Below are 19,669 nucleotides of genomic sequence, written 5' to 3'. Positions count from 1 at the left end.
ACAAAGTAATGTCATCCCCCTTCCTTATGATGGGTGGGGTTATATAGGGGAGGGGGTTTATAATTAGGGGGGGGGCGGGGGGAGGGAAGTGAAGTAGTGGGAGTCTTTTCCTCCCTCACCCACCACCTTTTCTGCATGATCGAGGGGGCTCCTTGGCCCTCCAGATGGCCATGGCATTGATACACCCCCAAGGGGGGGAACGTGGAGAGAAGGTGGAGTGATGGCGGAGCCTCCACCTCATCTATCTCGCATGGCAAAATTGTAGTTGACATCATTATTGATGGATTCCTCCCTCCCTTGTTAACTCCACCCTTCTCCTTCCACATTGTCCATGGCATCATGGTTGTTCCCTTTCCCTTTCCCCCCCTCACCATCTGTCATCGGTGGCGACGACAGGGGGTGGTTACCTTCAACGAATCAATCTGCACCCCACATTGCCATTTTGGATAGGAGAGATAAGAACCATATATTCATTATTTAAGATAAAAAAGTTATTTTGCAATTTGAATGCATGGTGGGTATATACATGGCTTGAAATGCAATGAATTTATTTTGACTTCATTTGTTTTATTAGTTAACTCTATTTCTACTAGGGTTTAAAATTTTCATCAAATGGATAATATCTTTCCACTATTCCCAATTACCAAGGAGACAACCAGTTTTGCTTATAATAACAGGTGGACAAAAATAATTCTTCATGTCAATAGGAAGGGAATACATTATTCAAGTGGCTCCGAAGCTCATTTTATTCTTGGAAGAGGATTCCCTACTACAACCTAGGCATGGCATTGTGATACATCCATTACGTAGTAATTAGGATTTTGGGAATGGATATCCAAAAATCTATATTTTAGGGGAAGATCAGGTAATCCTTCTTTCTTATCATTGCGAAAACTAGAGTGTCCTACAACCATGACTCCATCAGTCGGTATAACCATTGTAACCTCATAGATGTACCGATTTAATTTGATTTGGTGTTCTCTAGTGAACATGTTCAAATTGACTTTGGCCTCATAGAAGAGATAAATCTTGGCAGCCTTAAGGGTTTCTATCCATCTTAGACTCTTTAGATTTCTCTAGAGGTAAGCAAGACTATTTGCATCAATGTAACAATACCCTCCGCTTAACATCCATTGTCTTTCGTAATACAAGGGCGAAGGGTTGTGTATCTGATCTAATATTCGCATCATCCGGTTTCTCTAGTTGAAACCAGATGAAGCTAGAGGAGTGCATTGCTGACATAAATATAACTTGGAACTAGAGGAGTGCATTGCTGACATAAACATAACTTGGAACTAGAGGAGTGCATTGCTGACATAAACATAACTTGGAACTAGAGGAGTGCATTGCTGACATAAACATAACTTGGAAAATTAAGAATTATTCCCAAGGTTTGTCCCTCTACCAGAAATCAAGGACATATATTAACAAGAGAAGAATTCACAACTTAAGGAAAAGATATCGTATGTTGTAGTTATAATTAGTTTTATATACTTGTGTCATTTCCTATATCCATGTAGGATCCGATACCAACTGTAACATGCATGCCCAAGCCACTTCCTCTTCAACACGTTCTTAGTAGCCCATTAAGAGATATCCTAGAAAATTTCATCCAAGATTTGAAGAAATACCATGGAGTTTGCTGTCTAGGCTTGCTCGATTCTACCCCACAGTGGAAGTTTCTGCCGTCCCCAATGAGGATCAACTCGAGTTTTGGGTTCTTACCTATGGGTCAAATCAACTACTGGCGCTTTGGTTAGTGTTGGCAATTTGAGTTTTCACTTCTTATAGAAATTCTCAAACAAAAGTGGACTTGCATAACACTAGGTTTTGAAGAGAATGGGAGACGAAGGGGAGTGTGGCACCTCGACCCTGCTACCCCCATGAGCCAAATCCCATTTTGGCCACTAAAACAATGCAAGTCAGGTTTCCTGATATCTAGTGGTCATATGCTTACCTATTTTAATATGAATGCAAAATTTTCCCTTTAAGGAAAGCTCTCGACTTACTGAGTCCACCCAACATTAGGTCTAGATCCATCCGGGCCCCATTGTCCCGCTTCTCTCGATAGAGTATTTTTAATTACCTAATTACCTACCACTTTAGATTCGAATATAAAAACAACTTCTTTGATTATCTCCTAGCAAAAATTCATTACACGCCTTTCTTTCACGAAATAAAAACAATGTAAAGAAAATTCTTCTTAATAGTTCCTTTAAGAAAAATATATTTTTACAATGTTTTCTATCCTGGCTAGATGTGAAGTCAACTCGAAGACATTATTCTCACCAAGTTCAGTTCCTAGACTAGTATTGGAACTTCCAGAATACTATCTGGATTCAAAGGATAATTGACCATTTGTAAGAGTCTGACGAGTTTATGACCAGAGCCCCCTGGTATCCTCACCTTCTCCTACCAACTAGAGTTCCCACCTCCTCCTGCCAACTAGAGTTCCCTACAATAAGACCTTTCGTGGTATGATTGGTCTATACTCACTAACGCAAAAAATAAAACCCCTTGGAGTAGGTTTTATCCACGCTAGGGCCTTGGGGAGGTCTAGCACCATCAGAGAAAACTACCTTAGTTGTGGTATTCTGTGCTTATCAGAATATTGTATCGGTGTTCTGTGTTCTGTGCTCGTCGGAATACTGTATTGGTTGGTGATCTATACCTGATTATCCATCTTTTAGCCTGATGATTTTAGGAAAGATTAGTACCTAACTTACAATCACAAACATCTTACTTCAAATGCATTATACATAAACTTTTGACAAATTTATTTCCAAGACAAACCCTTTTTTTTCTAAAATAATAATATCAAGGAAAAACTTAGCATAAGTGGCAACATCTTCTAATAATCTTCTCGGATTACCCTCCCCTTGGGATCTAGTTTGGGTTAAATTTAAACAAGAATTATAAACACCATAGTGGGGAATATGGGAATTTCCCATAAGTTTGGGACACGTGGTTAAATCTTTGGATTTGTCATAACTTGAACACTATAACTCCAAATCGAGCGCTCTATAGCTCAATAGATTCCATTTTTCAAGTGCTTTCCAATGATAGGTAATATCATATGGTTTTGAGAAACTTACGAGCTTGTTATTCGGGTGCCACCTTTTTTGCATTCAGAAAATGGGAATTGGGAGATTCCCAAACTCACTAATATTGTGTTTATAGTTTTGAGAACAACTCTCATGATGGTCTTTTTCTTTTCTCAATCGAGTTTTGTGGAACCTTGTCTCGTGATAATTTCAATTTTTAAAAAACTTGGTTAGTTTTATTACAAAAAGTATTCTTTCAACAATTTTGTCTCAAGATTTTTTTTAAAAAAATAAAGAGAATTAGCGTCCTTGTTTATCAATCAGAGGTTCCACTAGTTCAATATAAATCAAAATTGTAAATCTTTTAGGAAGCATAGTATCTTCCTTATACTTATATCTTGTACAACCCCAAATTATTCCATGGAATTTATGGTTAGGAATTTCTCTAGGTTTACTTTTTCTTTTTATTTTATGCAAGAGATAAAAAAAGTCATATTCTATGAATGTGGCATTTTGTTACCAACCCATAGGATGATGATTGATTTATTACCTTTAATATTCAAATTAATAATCAAATATGGTACCTGGGGATTTATGATGGATGAGTGCTTGGTTGTTGGTATTCACAGCTTTGTTTGTAATCCCGTTACTTGCCATTCTGTTTGTAGCGGTCGCACCCGAAATGTTATTGGTAGCTCCCACCTCCGCAACTTTCATAATTTTCTTCTTTGGGGCCATGGTCTTTAATTATGAGATTGTAGGGGAGATTTCCGCAATAGAGCTTGGGGTTGTCACAATTGGATTGATGGGGGAAATAGAAAATTTCCAAAAATTGAGAGAGATTCAATCGATTCTACAAGAAGTGAAGGTAAATGAGATGGAATTCAATTCCAAGAGAGCTGGCGGAGTAATCTTCTTATCTTTGCGCCAAGAATTTCCTTCCTTGCACTCCTCTTACTCTTGCTCTCTAGGTTCGAGAAGATTCTCTCCTGTTAGTTCAGGCTACCCCTCCAACGGCTCCTCATGCCCATATTTATAGTTGAATTTAAGAAGAGGGGGTTTATGGGCTGTGGGCAAGAAGAGGAGTTCTTTGTGGAGGGTATCTTGGCAATCTAGCAACCTAGAAGCTTTCAAGATGCAATTTGATACTGATGATAGAGAGGCTACCAAAGATTCCATGATGACTAATTCGCCTAGCTCTCAAATGATCTTGCTCCAATCTAGGCCTCTTGTCAAACTAAGAAAAGGGGGAGATTGTTAGAGTCTTCTAGTGAGATTGAGGAGGAGAATTGAAGCTTTTTTTTCTTGCTTCCAGCTTTGGCCAATTTTGGGAAGAGAGAGTGAGAGAGAGAATGGCGCCATTTTTTTCACAAAAAAAGGGATGGGAGGGGGGCTAGTTCATCAACTTCCTTCTTCTTTGTAAACTTTTTTAATTAAAGCTTCAATTTTCTCTCTCTCTCTCAGTCTTCTAAGTTTTAAATGTGCTTATTTAGTTTTTGACTTATGATTCATAAGGACCACCATACGTATGGCAATTTACATGAAGGATGTTTGCGGATTTTATCGGTCCGGTTACAAATTTTGGATTATTTTATTCAAGACTCCCTCTATCTAATGGTCTAAACTCTCCAATCCTAATTACAGGAAGTCAAGAATATTGAAAATAAAAGTCAAAATATCACGTGCTGCTCCATCAAAGCCTGTAGTGACATTGGTAGAGGAACCTAGTGCAAGGTCTAAGGAGGGGGTCGTGACTTGTCTCACCCTACCAAGACAAACCGGCCGCAAAATAGAGCAAACACACCCAAGACCAATGAGCAACAACTCAAATGCATGCTCAAATGACAACCGCAACCACGTAGAAGCCAAATTGCATGAACTCATAGACCATAGAGCCTCATGCCCTAGGCATAGGAGACAAAGCTAGCGCTACAGAAGTAGACAAATGGTGAAGCCACGATGGGTGTCTAAAGACCTATTGCATGCTAAAGGCTACTAAGTAGGCAATAACTAGATTTGGTTTCCCAAGACTATGAGCAGCACGCATGCCCCTCAATCTAGGCCATCTAGCCTATCTTCACAAAATGGTAAGCTAGCCAAGAACAAGAAACAAGTTGACTCAAAAAGCACCAAATCCATAGAACCTCAACGAGTCTATCAACAAAAACCACAACTAGCTACCCCTAGACCAACTCAACCTTACACTCCTAGTATCCCAATTGCTTCACAAGCAAAAAGCAGTGCATCCCTTGACCCCCAAGACCAACCCATTGCACAAGTGGCTGTGAAACACCCTACTTGACCAATCCATGAAGGAAGCATCAATTCCTAAGTTATCTAGTAACCTTCCGCAGGCCTCAAACCCTCCTATGAGAGGAGATCTATCCTTACCTTGGCTTGGACCTAGCCATGAATACGGGGGATGACTTAGTTACTTGCATTAGACGATCGGATGCCACCTTCACTATGCTAGTTAGGAGCTATGAATGGTTGGACTTAGGCCTCCTAGACAAGCCATTAGTACCAAATGTATGCTCCTTGCAATGCACCTGGTAAGAATCCAAATTCATGTTTGTCAAGATTCCCATGGTAGCCAAGGAATTGATCGCCAATGAGATCTCTCAAGAGAAAGCTCACAAAAACAATGGTTGATCACATCCTATAGTAGGAGCAAAGTCTTGCAATGAGCCAGGAGCTAGAAGAGCTAAAAAAGCTAGGAAACACTGACTCTTCTTTTCTGCGTAAATGGTATGCTCTTCGTCTCAAATGGAAACAAGAGGCTACCAAATTATGACCAATTCTGAGTAGAGACATGCAATTAGAACCTGAGTATGATCCAACCTACGTGGCTCCTACCTTGTTCAGAGTATTGGCCATCACTCACAATCAACCATTAGAGGAACATGTAATGGCCCGCCCCTATTTTGATCTAATCCTGATCAAGGAAGAACTACACATCGCTAGTAGGATGAACTCTAGTGACTTTCTAACTAATGTCCTAAACTATATTACACATGTAGGCATTAGACCTCATGACATGCACCATCACACCCACTTGGAGTATAACCCAAACTCCTACAATTGGCTCATGACAATGTAAAGCATAGCAAGCATGTGCTTAATGCCTTTAGCACTTCATCCTCCACTCCTAGGAAGATTTTCATCTTTCTCGAGGGGAGGGGGTAAGGTGGAAAAGAAGACATGATGTGAACCTTAAACCAAATTTTAAAAGTAAGAAGGATGGATAAAACTCAATTAAGGAAAATTTTCATGAAATTCTTGTTTGACTATGTGGATTGCTTGAAGCAAAAATTGTCATTCTATACTTAAGCATTTCACCTTTCCATAGCATGTATTCATAATCCCCTTATATTGTTGCAAAAATTCATTTCAAGTGAACTAATAGTGAGCTATTGCATCATGTCAGGAATCCCAGATGGCAGGACACAACAAAGTAGTAAGCTTCCATTCACGAAAGAAGAGTGGGCCAAATACGGCCTAACGGGTAGAAACAAGGTCCCTTAATCAGCTTCAATTCAGAAGCATTGTCAGGACCTAAAATGGGCCCGAAACTAGCTCTAAGCACTAGCTAGGCCTCTCTATACTCAAAGAACACACCCCCCTTAGCCTCGCCGCTAGCGAAAGCATCTAAGGGACACATTGCCCTAGCTTCTATCGTAAATTTCACGTTTGTTTTGGATTATAATCCAATGGTTAAGTCTTCCCCACACTCCTCAAAGGGATTCCCTATACACATATTAGTGTAAAACACCTTGTAAGCACAGACAGAAGGAGGCACCCCTCATTTGAATGCCACGGTCACACAACAGCTCTCCTACACCTCGGGGATTGGCCCCCTGATGCACCGCTAACAAAATAGCACATACATCACAAAATCCACTCTTGTTTTCAAATGTTCTAGGAGATAAGATATTTCCTCACTTAATGATCCCCAAGGAGACCGAGCATCTAAACCTACAGCTTAGGTATCTCACATACTCCACGTGGTTCATATGTATAAATACAATTGCAATGTATCCAGGAATGACACCATGTGATATGCGCAATGCAATTGTGAATGGCCATAATGCTCAAACATTTTCAATGATTTCAGCCTACATGTAATGTTGCATTGCTAAGGGTCATTATTGAGCATCCTCATGCTGCGAGACCCTCTTAAATTTAAATTATGAACCTCTTATATGGTATGCACAAGTTAATAGATTAGAATTTCAAATGTTATCTACAATTCAGCACCCTCAAAACTCCTCCTTCTCCCTATCGTTTAGATTATGCATGGGTTGGTAGGTGTAGAAGACATTTTTTTCATGTATTTTTCTTGTAAAAGCGGTAAAAACTATACTTTACCACAAATACAAGGCTGAAATGAGGCTTATCCCTCATGATCTAGTCATGCCATACATCCACAAACATAAATCATATTTTTTCTTAATTTTCTAATACAAAAACCTAAATTTTTTCATTTTTTCACTAGTTTTCTTCATTTATTTAAATAAAAATTGTGATATTTCTGATTTATGGATTGAAACTAATCATAATTGCCAAGAATTGATTTAATATTCATTTCTAATCCACGTGAATCCCAAAATCAAAACAAAATCCCCAAATTTTATCATTTCTATGAAAATTGTATAATTGCGGGTTTTGCATACTTTTGTATAAATCATTATATGACTAAATTTTTTGGTTTTCTTCAATATTTCTAATAAATTTCAGCATTATCAATCAAAGGCAACCATTTTCAACCAACTTCATAAAACACCTATCATAAACTAAATAAAATTATTACTTATGCATAGAATCACGCTTTTGGAGACGTGTATTTCATGGTTGGGAGGCCATTGACACTCATTCTTGTCCGTTGATGCTCTCTCACATCCCTACAATCTCCTTCGCTTCAACACCATCATTCTAACTGCATTTTGCATCAAACTGCACCCCCTTCTCCCATATGATCACGCGTGTAAACATACAACAAGAGGAGAGACGAGAGAGAAGAGAGAGAGAGAATAAAACTCAAAATTTTTATTTCCTTCATGAAAATTAGCATGCTTACATCCAAAATAGATCCCTTTGGGAGTAGATCAGGAATGTGTAGTCAATTCTCCCTCAATCCCAACATCAGAGAGGCACAAATCTTAAAAAAAAAGGGGTGCGCCCCCTCCTTGCTCAAGATCAATTTTTTAGTTTTCTTTCCTTTAATCAAGTTTAAGGTTTTAAATTTAAAAGTGAAGTGGATTTTTCACTTTCGAAGGGGTAAATGAGCTCAGATTTGAGATCCATTTGGTCAGATGACTTTGTGACATCGAAATCTATAAACTTAGGACCCATGCGACACACTTTCCAACTCCCGGATCATGTAGCTGCTTCATAATGCAAAGCCTTGTGGGCATTAAATGGTGGTCAAATGGACTCTGATCAACAAACCAAGGCTTGTGTTGGGTTCCTGATATTGAACTCCATCTAGTAAAACTCTTGCTCATCGATCCACAACTGTTTCATTTTGCATGAAAATTTGGTCTTTTACGGCCTCCCAGGCTCTTTTTCGCTTTAAAAAGGGTCTTTAAAATCCACTCTCATTGGTGACCATGGGATAGGGCGACTCAACCTGTCGAATCCCACGAATTGATTTGCATAAACAACAACTAGAGAAAGTATCCAGTTGCCACAAAAAAGAAAAACTCAACAAAGCACAAGAACAGCTCTTACCCTACCCTCTTACAAAATCAAGGCATGAGAATCCACAAGGGATAGGCCCAACATAATCTGTAAGAAATCTAGAGCAAGTCGCTAACCAATTGCTCTAACACAGATTGGCAAAAAATCCTATCAAAGTGGTCATGCTAGTGGTTGTCTGAACTACCTATCTAACTTAGGACAATTGGACTAGGACCTTCTACTAGGCAAGGACTCCTATAGCTTGGTCATCATATTTTTATTTGCCTCCCAAGGTTTCCATACTCAGGCGTATAAAAAGGAGGGAGCTGAGTGTAGAGTGACCCAAGGAGAATAGGGCATCAACCTCACATCTTGATTCGATACCCAAAGAACCTACCAAGCTCTCACGATACAACACTTAATCATTTTCTTTTACTCACTTTTGTTTTTGCTCCAACCTTTCTTATTGTTTTTTTAAAGTCAACTGCTACCCTTAGGAAGACAAGGCATTGGCCCTGGACTCGTCCCCCCCAAGAACCAACCAGGACTCGTCCCCCCAAGAACCAACCAGGCCTCTGCAAGGCGATAATCAACAGTTTGAAGGAATTTTCTTCCTTTTTTTTTTCCCTTTCTAATTGAGGGGTTAGAACCCCTTTTTACACACCTCTGTAATTTTTATCTTTAGATATATTCATATTTTGCTCTTCTTTGCTATTTTGGTAGGCTCCTCGAACTGCTCACAGCAGCAAGGACTCCTAGGACAACTGCCTAGTAAGTAAAAATGACAGGGTCACAAGGACTACCCTCTATCACAGATCTTTAATCCCTGACAATGTCCTAACATAAGGTTGACAACTACTCAAATCTCCCCCAAATATACCTAACTGAACCCTAAGACTTCATGCCTTGATTTCCAGTCCCCACAAACAGAAAGAAAATAACCCCCACATACATATATAACACTATTAGCTTAAGAGGAAAACTCGAAAATGCGATGATGCCACTTGGAATGGCCACAAGAAGCTCCTTTGCATAGCAAAGGCTCTCTCCATGCACTTCGTCCAATTTGTGTGATGCAATCACTAAAACAGAAAACCATTAAATGTACCTGCACCAAACAGATGTATGGCCCTCTTGGACTAAAGAGATAAAACATTTCACAACCAAAACAAAACGACTCTCTTGGCCTTATGAAGTAAAACATTAGAACTCGATAGAGACGACCCTCTTAGCCTTATGAAATAAAACATTTTACTACCATTCAGCATAGCATACTATTGAACAATCCCTTGGTCCTAATGTTACTTTACTAAAGCACAAAACCAACCAAGGATAAGACCTCTTAGGCCCTACACTAAGTGCATCAGGTTATTAACTAACCCCCATGTATAAATAGCAAGGGGTGTTCGACGAATATGACGATACACAATTCTATGCGTCCATGACATAGTAAGGAGATTACTTGCTACTACCTGACTCATAACCCCAACTAACCATCGGTGGCCGAAATACAATGTGTCAACAAGAAGACCCCAAAATACGCTAGGGCTAATGTTAGGAGGTAATCGTAAGGGCTCCCTTATACCACAATTGAAAAAGACATCTTCCATGAAAGCATAGTTAGCTAGGGAATCCACAAAGTGATTCCATTGTCGAGGAACTAATTGACAAGTCATCGTCTCAAAGATATGTAACACATCCAAGGCCACACGATGGTACACCTATAAGATGGGATACCGCACACTATAGGTTCCATTCAGCTGATTGATTACTAACTGTTGTGAGTCACCTTTAACCAATAATTGACAGATACCACCACATCAGGCTACATTCAGCCCCATGATCAAGGCCTTTTATTCTCCCATATTATTAGTAAAAGAGGGTCCTATATAGACTCCCATCTTCATGATGACAATCCTACATCGGGGATCTTTAATGACCACACCAACTCTCGCATGTTTAGTGGGCCCTCTGGAAGCTCCATCAAAACATAGAGTATAAACCCATGCTTCATTGATAGGCCACACCATGATAATCAACTCACTCGTATGTATGATAATCAAAATCAAGTTGAGAGAGAGTATGTATGACAGGCACAATCCCTCTTTCCTCGATGAACTTGATAGGAATGCTAGTTAGAAGTCGTTGAAAATTGTGGTAGTAGACCTTAATTTCCCATATAAAGGATCCGTCTTGCCACTCAATAACCTGATACCCTTTGTCCACTAGATCACTCGACCTTGGTGGTAACGTCCCTCAAGGTACGGATGCTCTAGATAGGGAATGATGTGTCCCATCTGCTTATCTTGGTACCTACTGCATGTTAAAGCTGAATCATGAAGGATATGCATAGGCACGAGGCCTACCGTCAACCCTTACACATAGTAAGGACCACTTTGTAAAGTAGTCCATTGCTATAATAATATACTGCTTACGCGTAGTTGATGAAGGGTATATTGGTCCCACAAAATCAATACCCCATTTCTCAAAGGGTAACATAACCAAAATGGGATTTAGAGGTCATCTACAATTTTCCCTTGCATCTTGTCTTTAACAGACATCACATCACTTAACATAACTGAAGCATCTTGGAAAATCGATGGCCATCAATATCTAACACTAAGAGCTTTTGGACCGTAAGTCAGAAAACAAAATGTCCCCCACATGCTAAATCATAACACTCCTCAAGAATAAATGATACCTCATCGGGTACTACACAATGACGATAGATATCATCTACTCCTCTCCAATACAAGACACTTGCTATAATCAAAAAGCATAAGCACTTTTCTTTCAAGCCTATTTTTGTTTCAACTGCTGCCTTGAAAGATTTGAAGTGCTCAAATACGTCACTCTTTTCCTTCATGAAATATACCCATAGCTTCCTTGAACAGTCATTAATAAATGTGACAAAGTATTTGCTACCATCAACAGATACATTCTATGTAGGCCCCCAAACATCTGTACGCACTACATTAAGTATATGTATGCTCACTTCTCTGTCATGTGAGAAGGGTTGTCTCTCCTACTTACCAAACTGGCATGCTTCACAGACTTTATGAAATTTTGCAACTCTAAAAGAGGGAAACTCCGTAACCAATTCTTTGGATTGCATTAATTTCAACCTTTGCACATTTACATGTCCAATACGTTTATGCCATATTTCAATGTTTGCAACAATTCCTTTTCCTTTAGCATACATAGTAGCTTTCATTGCAGGGATTCTAGCATCTAAAGTGAACATGCGGCCAACTCTACTTCCTTTTTCAACCAACCTACACTTATCATTAAAGTCTTCTACAAAACAACCTTTTGCATTGAATCGAACCTGCAACCCTTGCTCTACCATTTGGCCAATAGACACTAGGTTCTTTGTGATTGATGGCACATGTAACTCTTTGTCTAGTCATCATGCAAGGACAAGGGAACCTTTCCAATGTGTGAAATTGGGTCACATGCCGTCTGCACATAACTTGGATTTTATAAGTCCTGCATCTATCCAAACCATTCAACATGACTAGTCATATGATTAGATGCACTTGAATCGACATACCATACATCATCATGTGTCCCCTTTCATGTAACTGCATTCATCATATGCTGCATGACAAACATACACTCATTTTTGTCTTCATTTTATCATGAAGATGATCCATAGTTTCCTTGCTGCAATTTACCACTGCGAATATCATCCTTCTTAGCATAAAAATGGGCTGCAATATGACCTGTTTTGCCACAATAATGGCAAACAATAGCAGAGTTTCCAAAACCTTTGTTCCACCATCCACCTCTTCCTCTAAAGCTCCCCCCACCTGTAAATTTTCCTTGGCCTCCTGAAACTTACATTTCACTAAATTGCTAATTGAACCTATTTCGCTAGTTATCGCCAAGCACGTCCCATACCACGGCCTCTCAAAGAGGATCTAGCATGTCCCCTTTCTGAACTTGAGGTAAATGCTTGGACCTATTCACCATTTCTTTTAGATGAGTCACCCTACATATTGATCTCTTTGGTAATCATGAGAGAGACTAGCTCATCAAAATCTGGAAATAGCTTCTATACTATATTGAAGTAACAAATGATTTCCATGCCTTCTCATTATTGAGGGCACTCAAAGTGGATGAAACCAAATCATCATCATCAGGAATTGCATCAATCACTACCAAAGCATCTGTAATGCTTCTCAACTTCAAAACATACTCATTGACATGCATTTTCCCTTTCTTCAAGGTATTCAACTCTTGCTTGAGTTGAATCTTTCGTGCCTTTGTGTTTACTAAAAACATGTTCTCAAAAATTATCCAAGCTACATGTAAAGTTTCAGCATTCCTAATATATCCTAGTATAGTATTATCAATGACTATAGATAGCCAATATATCACCTTTTTGTCTTTTGCATTCCATTTCTTCCATGCCTTTAATTCATCTATAGTTGAAGGGATACTTAGCTCTAGCTCCTTTTCTTCACCTAAAACAAACTCATAAAGGCCATTTATAATGAGGAAGTTCCTCACATACAGCTTCCATGAAGGGTAGTTGTTCTTGTTGAGCTTCTCAATAATGGGATTTCCAATGTTCTTTACCATTATCACAAAAATGATACAACGCAGCAAGCTAATCTTTTGCAACCTTTCACCAATAAGTGCATAGCAATACACCAAGTAACATTTTTCACTAATTTCTTAATAGTACATGTTATTTGCAAGCTATTTGTAGATAAACATTATGTTTTCTTGCTAGTAAACATCTCAAAAATTAAAGATTCAAAATTTGTAACTTGTGCACTCACTTTCAGTCAATATAGCCGAAATCACAGTATACCCTCAAACTGATGTCCGCAACCTTGCGGCTTTGAAATGGAGCCTGAAACGGCCTCAGATGCCCAAAAAAAATTGCGTAAAGCTCAAAAGGCCTTAACTTTCATAATATATAGTGCTTTGCTCACACAGCAAATCTCATAGCAATTCGAGATTTTCACTCTACCATGCTTTCATAGGCACTATCCATTAGAAAGAGTGGAAGAATGGGAGAGCTTCTTACCCATTGCTTTCTTCCTCGAACATTGCTTCTTTTCCTTCACTTTAGCCTTCAAAATTGGCCTCTCTCAGTGGTGCTGCTTTGATACCATGTCAAGAATTGCATGGTGGGCGACCTTGCTCGAGCTGTTGCGCCAAAGACACATTGTATACACAGGAGGAAGTTCACTCAAGAACACAAGAAGAGAGATGGAGGCCAAAACGTTTTCTTGCTAATTTATTCTTATTCTTCCATACACTATACAATATACACAAAGTATAGATAAGATACAACATAAAGGAAAGTGGCGTACCAAGTCAAACAGTGCATAACAAACTACACTAATCGATTGGTGCTATATTTTTGCCAGTTGTAGGTAGGTGTAACAAACTAAATATAATAAGTGATAAGTCAGTGGCCATGTGAGTATTATAATAACCACCAATGTGCTAAGTGTATATGTGTGGACCTATCTAGCCAGGCGATTAATCATCAATGTTTGTACATATGAGATTGCAATCTTAACAAAATATGGTCATGAGATTAGAGGAAGCTCACTCAAGAACATAAGAAGAGAGATGGAGGCCAAGACATTTTCTTACTAATTTCTTCTTTTTCTTCCACACACTATACAATGTACACAAAGTATAGATAAGATACAACATAAAGGAAAGTGGCTTACTAAGTTAAACAGTGCATAACAAACTACACTAATCGACTCACGCTATATCTTTGCCAGCACTAGGTAGGCGTAACAAACTAAATATAATAAGTGATAAGTTAGTGGCCATGTGAGTATCATAATGACTACCAACGTGCTAAGTTAGACGTGCGCACCCAGCCCTCACTACTTCATCCAAAGATATTGAAGTAGATGTGATTGCAAATATCTCAACACCCCTCCTCAATCACAACTAGAAGTACAAAGCGTGTAGAGGCTTTAGTGAAAGCAACACCTGCAAAGTGTGGGCACACCATAAACATGGCAAACACTAGAGGCTGTCGCAAAAAATGCTAAGTGTGAGAACCATAAACATGATGGACATCCAGAGGCTATAATAGGGGCCTCACAAAGTGTACAGAGACTGTAGTACAAGGCTACATGAGGAGTTTACAAGCTTATGTCAGAAGAATTAGGGCTAGGAAATACAAGGCTAAAAAATTCTATCAGAATAGAAGGACTGATGAGATTTGACCTTCTCCTGGTGGTCTTGTTCTTCTTCTTCTTCTTTTGATCCATGGTCTTCTTTTTCTTTAATAGCAACTAGATAGGCCTTTTGGGACCTCTTTCTAGCATGGCAGAACTTCTTGGTGTGTCTGCTCCTTTTCCAAAAATCACAGAAAAGTTGGTCCTTCTTGGCTTTGTACCTGTTGCCGACATATAATGCTTGTTCATCCCTAGAAGTACTTGGTCTCTCCTTAGTTTTTAACTTCTTTTCCTTCTCTAATAGTGATGCCTTGATATTAACAAGCTTAGGGTTTGGCATACTAGTTAAGATTGTTGATACATTATTATATTCAGGAGGTAAAATTTTAAGCAAAAAACCAATGCAAACATCTTCTTCCATTTTAATGTTGATTCCTGTAAGCTGGGTCAAAAGTCCTTTCATGTAATTTAGATGTGTAGCAAGTGATGTGTAGACTTCATATCAAGCCTAAAATTTTCAATCAAGAGACTATACTTTGATGACTTAGACTATGCACCAAACAAGGAGTCAAGTCTCTTCCATGTATCATGTGAAGCATCACAACTACCCACATGGTGGATATAGTTTTCATCTAGCTCCAGTTTGATAATGGCATGAGCCTTATCATCATTCTTTTGCCAAAGTGACCGCTAGGTCCACATCATGAGGCTTCTTTTCTTTGCCACTTTGTGATGGCCCAAAGACCCTTCTTCATTAGGATAAGCTTGATGCAGAAAACTATCGAGAGTCCTTGCCCACGTTGGATTTGCAGAAACAGTAGTAAATCAACTCCAAAATTCTCATATTTTAGTATTAGAAGAAATGATTTTGAATGTGCGAACAAGCATAAGTGCCCAAAAAACACTAAGTGACTAGTATCAAGAGATACTTGTGGAGCCAGATGCTTGAGAGATCTTCAAATATTTAATGAGTCTTCAAGAACTTATCTTCAAAGTTGTATTCCCTTCCTTGATTTGATGCTAGAGTAGTAGCCCAAAAATCTCAAACGTGATTTGAGGCAAAGCTAATATAAGTGACAAGAGTCACTAAATAAGTGTCAAGAGACACTATGATACTAAGCTTCAATCTTGTAGGAAGTCACCATGATCTCCCCTCCTCAATGATTTGATGTGTGTCCTTGCTTGAATCTTCAGAGAGTAATTGGATTTAAATAATAATGCCTTGGCTTGAATGGCAGGAGAGAGAAAATAAGGTGATTTTAAGCTTGAGGAATTTTGGCTATGGAAGACTGAGTTAGGGTTTCAGAACAATGTGACAAAAATGACAACAACAGCTCGATCCGATAGCAATTTGAGCTAAAATTTGATGAGAGCATAGCTCATATCCAAGGCTTTGAATTCCCAATGACAACCATTGACAGTGTGGACTCTATGTTTAGCATAGACTGTATGACACAGAGGTGGCGCAAAACATGCATTGGTCTCCAATTTTAGCAATGTTGGGCATATAGATCAGCAATGTTGAGTTGACATGATAGGGAGCTGCGCCAGGAGTTGACAAATGTTTTATTAGAAGAGAACTTGTGAATATATTTCTTGGATAGAGAGATCCAACTCCTCTAAGTGAGCACGGTCCTGTCTGGCTATGGCAACCATTGAAGCTTCATTGAAGGTAGAATGAAGATTGGAACCATGAGTTGACCTAAGATTAGGAGAAGATGGAAGAGTAGAGAGAAGAGCTAGGTTGAGATAAGGCCATGCCCAACTGAGCTCTGATACCATGTTGAAACATGGATCTAGGACATGGCAATGTTGAAGCTATGGAGGTTGAAAGATGAAGACCAAACTCATGAAGACATAGACACAGACAAGACTAACTGTCACACAAGTGAATTAGGTTCCAAGATTGAGAATTGGACTCATAAACACAATCTTGCATGTGGATAATGATATACACACTTTATTGAAAAGAAAAGGGTACTTTCATATCATTAAAGAAAAGGAAGCAAGAACAATGCTTTATAGGAAATTGTAGGTAGCACATCCTCCTATAGTGCTTATGGGATTCTTGTCCTGAGCCCTCATTGCTCCATCTAAAGAGACTAAAGTAGGTGTGATCGCAAATATCTCAACATCCTATGATTGCAACTCCAACTGTTGCTTCCACGTTAGTAGGGTAGTTTGCGATTTCTACTTTTGAATTCTTTTTAGAAGAAGAAGAACACGACAATGATATCAGTTGGCAAGGGTATAAGACTCTCAATGATGATGATGGTTATTGCGGGATTCAATGATGTAGGCCTTGCGGATTGTTCTTCTTGCCTCATGGAGAGCAATACTTCTCTCTCTATACTAGATAGAATAGGGACAAGAGTAGAGGTATGACTTCTAATCGGATTGATAGAATATGATAAAGTTCTTTAGTGTCTTCTCTTCTCGAATTAGAGTAGAAGAGGATGAGAGACCTTCAGCGTATCCGCTTCCTTGGTTTGAATGGAATGATGTCTCTTCATTTCGCAGAATAGAGTCTCCTCCTTCTCTATCAACATCTCGTCCTTGTCAAGGTTGCTCTTATTCCCCCTTCTTGGTCATCTCCAAGCCCTCAATTTATAGTTTTGCAAGGGGATAAAAGAGAGAACAATTACTTTTTTAGCATTTTTTGATGACATAATCAATGACAAAGAGAGAACACTTTCTTTTAACACTTTTGATGACATCATTGATGATGTCAAAGAGGGAGCTCCATTTTTGTAGCACAAATATAAAAATTTATGAATCTATGGGCGAGCATCGCGTGGCACATTGTCAGGCAGTCGTCACTCCAAGGCTTACGACTAAGGCGACAACCAAGGCATAGACCTTGGCATCTTGGCCTTGGCATACTTGGCAATGGGCTACAAAGACTACAAGGGAGCGACGGATCAAAGGTTGGACTCGAGAGCTATGGTGGGAGAGCAAGAGCAAGAAAGGGAGAGACTAGAAATGGGAACTCCAATAGTCACAATGTGTGATCGGTCCTTCCTTTATTCAAACTGTCACTAAAAGAATAAAGAATAAAGTGACGATGACGGGCGTCCACCACCTGTAGTGTGCAGTGGCGGTGACTTTCAGTGTAGTAATACATGGGAAGCTAGGCAGAGGCGCCTTTACCCCCAAAAACCTCCCATTTAAAGACAAATCTACCCCAGTGAGGAGTGAAAAGAAAAAGAAAAAAGATAGTACAACATATACACATGTACAACAGGATGAGAAACAATGTCATCTCATTCCACACCCATCAACCTCCTGAGGAAGGCAAAGTGTTCTGTAGAGAGGCTTTTCGTGAGCAGATCTGCAAGATTCTAGTCAGTCGAGATCTTAACAAGATCAACAGACTTGTCCTCAATGACCCCACATATGAAGTGATACCTCACCTCAATGTGTTTTGTCTTCGCATGGAAGACCGGATTCTTAGCTAGCTGAATAGCACTCATAGAATTCGAATTCAGTGTAGGGATAGAATCAATACCAAGGTCAGCAACTAACCAACCCAACCAAATGGCCTCCTTGCAAGCCACAGTGCTGCAACATACGCGGCCTCTGTAGGAGAAAGGGCCGTGCATTTCTACACCCTGGACATCCAAGAAACAGCACCTCTAGCATAGGTGAATACATAGCCGGAAGTGGACTTTCTACTATCTGCATGTCTTGCATAATCAAAGTTAGTGTACCCCACGACTCTTGTATCCTAGCTACCATAGCATATGCACATATCTGTAGTGCCCTTTAGGTACCTCATGATACCCTTCATGGCATCCCAATGCTCCTTGCCAGGTATAGCCATATAGCGTGCCACAACACTAACTGCAAAGGCAATATTTGGACGAGTAGCTATCATGGCATACATAAGACTGCCCACTGCGGATGCATAGGGAATCTTGTCCATCTCGGCCCTCTGCTCATTTGTCTCCGGATAATCATCATGTGATACCTTCACATAAGAAGGCAATGGACAGCCAATAGACTTTACGTCCTGCATGCGGAAGCGCTCAAGGACTTTATGAATGTACTCTCTCTGTGACAAGTAGAGGAGTCCTTGATGCCTGTCGTGTCTAATGCGCATACTAAGTATGTGAGCGGCCTGTCCCAGATCTTTCATCTCAAAGCTCTTCTTAAGCTGAGCCTTAAGAGCATCTAGCTCATCATGAGCTTTCCCTGCTATCATCATATCATCCACATAGAGTATCAAAATCAATAAAGAACCATCACGGGCTTTCTTCGTGTAAAGACACGGATCCATAGTACTCCGGTTGTAGCCCTGTGACTGCATAAAGGTATCAAACTTATGATACCACTCCCTAGGTGTTTGTTTCAAGCCATAAAAACTTTCCTTCAATTTGCATATTAGGTGCTGCCTGCCAGGTTCTACAAAGCCCTTAGGCTACTCCATATAAATCTCATCATGTAAGTCCCCATGTAAGAAAGCCGTCTTGACATCCATCTGATATAAATCCAAGTCAAGCTGAGCAACCAAAGCCAAGACTAAGCGTAGGATGGTCATCTTAACCACAGGAGAAAAGACCTCATCAAAGTCCACACCATGCTCCTACTTAAAACCCTTTGCTACCAATCTAGCCTTGTATGCCAGCTTGGGGTGTCCAGGGATACTTTTTAGCTTGTACACCCACTTGCATGGCAAAGCCTTCTTGCCCGTAGGCAAGGAAACCAAATCCCAAGCGTCATTCTTATGTAGGGAGTCTATCTCAGAGTGCATAGCCCTCTCCTAGGAGTGATTATCACCCC

The sequence above is a fragment of the Lygodium microphyllum genome, chromosome 6 (assembly GCF_053477565.2).
Source record: "Lygodium microphyllum isolate KBCC chromosome 6, Lygodium_microphyllum_v1.1.10, whole genome shotgun sequence".
Classification (NCBI taxonomy): domain Eukaryota; kingdom Viridiplantae; phylum Streptophyta; class Polypodiopsida; order Schizaeales; family Lygodiaceae; genus Lygodium; species Lygodium microphyllum.
The sequence above is the reverse complement of the archived record's forward strand: the minus strand, read 5'-3'. Positions refer to the sequence as shown.